At 59.9% G+C, this 1,714-nt stretch overlaps 1 protein-coding gene across 10 annotated transcripts in view; it reads left to right on the forward strand.

Moving 5' to 3' along the window:
- Nucleotides 1-1,714, forward strand: part of Bbx (BBX, HMG-box containing) — a 271,278-nt gene that overhangs the window by 477 nt on the left and 269,087 nt on the right. The window contains exon 1 of one of the 10 annotated variants that reach the window (XM_023704102.1): nucleotides 713-767. The exons of 8 other annotated variants lie outside the window; for them this stretch is intronic. The gene's annotated coding sequence lies outside the window, so the exon portion shown is untranslated. Of the gene's footprint in view, nucleotides 1-712; nucleotides 768-1,488; nucleotides 1,554-1,714 lie in introns of those variants that run through there. One more of the 10 variants, XM_023704101.1, reaches the window with a different exon arrangement.

Raw genomic sequence — 1,714 nt, forward strand, 5'->3', positions numbered from 1 at the left:
GGGGGCCGGCGGGGAGTAGGCCAGCCGGTGCCAGGCTGCGTTTGCAGGCAGCACCTCTCGGCGCCCGGGCAGCGCCGCCCGAGGGGCACGGGCCGGCGCGGGCTGAGCCGCCGAGGAAAACAACAACAGCCCTCCCGCCGGCGGCGGCTCGCGGCCGCCCGGGGAGCCCCAAACTTCATCTCGGCGAAAGTACGCGGAGCCTGCCTGGGCTCGGCTGCCGGGAGGTGGGGCCTGGGGGCCGGGGCAGCGCGGAAGGTACGCGGAGCAGCCTCGCGGGTCGGGGCCGCTGCGTGCGCCCGCTGACCGCCCACGGCAGCCCGGCGGCTCGGTCAGCTGGAGAGTTGGGACTGGGGGTTCCGGCCCCGCGGATCGGTGCCCTCGCGCCCCCAACCTAGCAAACGCGCGGCGAGTAGAGAAAGTGCTGTTTTAGTGCCAGAGTAGCCTGGAGGAAGAACTGGAGAGAGGGGGAAGAAGGCGAGAGAGAAGGGGAGAGAGGGGAGGGGAGGAGGAGGGGGGAGAGAGAGAGAGAGAGAGAGAGAGAGAGAGAGAGAGAGAGAGAGAGAGAGAGAGAGAGAGAGAGAGAGAGAACACGAGAGGGAACGGGAGGGAAGAGAGGAGGGGGAAGAGGAGGAGAGAGGCTGTGTCAGGATTTTGCCTGAATGTGGGATTATGTTGTGTCAATAAGTTTAAGGTGGAGAGAGCGAGGCCGGGGGTGGTGGTGGAGGGGAGGAGGAAGGCCTTGGATGTTTAGAGTCTCATTTCTGAAGGTAAGTTATGGCATTGCTTGGTCGCGATGACAGAAAACTTGCAGATCCTTTATCCGGGGATGGGGTCGATCCCTCTAGAAAGAGCTCCCAGCCCTCTGAAGCCCCACTCGTGTTACACTGTTATTTGCTGCGATCCGGGTCGCTAGTAAATTACAGAAATCAAGACTCGAGGTTTCTTTTCCTCCTCCACCTAGTCTCGCTCACTCACCCTCAGAAATGTTATTATTTTTTTTTAATATTTTGGGGATTATTGGATGAAACTTAACTGAGCCCAAACTCGAGTCCTGTAATTTACAAGGATCCCTGAATCCAAGATTCTGGAACACATTTATGTGTGAAATATCAGCGATCATTTCTGCTAAATGAGGAAGGTAAAACGAAACGATGCAAAAAGCTAAGACACAACATGTACGACAAGGGGGGGGGGAGGGAGAGACAGAGAGAAGCTATTTTTTGCTTTCCTTTCTGTAGAAAGGAAAATAAAGCGTGCAATCCCCTTCTCTCCTAGTATGTAGGGTCTAGTCGATATTTTAACTGTCGGAGGACAAATTAGTCCAGGTGGATCTTGTTGAAAAGTTTCGCGAGGTGGGGTGGAGGTGGGGGGGACGGAGAGGGAGGTGGGTGGAGGTTGTGGGGGATGGGGACGGAGCGAGCTCTGCCTCGGCTAATGGTCATTGGCCTGGGGCTTTGAAACCATTGCCTGTCCTGCTAATGACACGTCCAGTTCTCGTCTCCCCACCGAGGACGCCGGGCTGCCGTGCCCGGGGTTGGCGGACGGGGACCGGGGTACTTTCCCCGCGCGGAGAGGGGCGCTCTTTGCCATCCCTAGGGGCTGCCCACTCGCGGCGTGGCCCCCCACGCGCGCCCCCTCCCCTGAGCGCCGCCACCACCTCCGCTCGCGACTTTCGCAGCCAGCCGGCGGCCGGAGGGCGCGGGGGTCCCCGGCG

Source organism: Octodon degus, unplaced genomic scaffold, assembly GCF_000260255.1.
Source record: "Octodon degus isolate 3935 unplaced genomic scaffold, OctDeg1.0 scaffold00187, whole genome shotgun sequence".
NCBI classification, from domain to species: Eukaryota; Metazoa; Chordata; class Mammalia; order Rodentia; family Octodontidae; genus Octodon; species Octodon degus.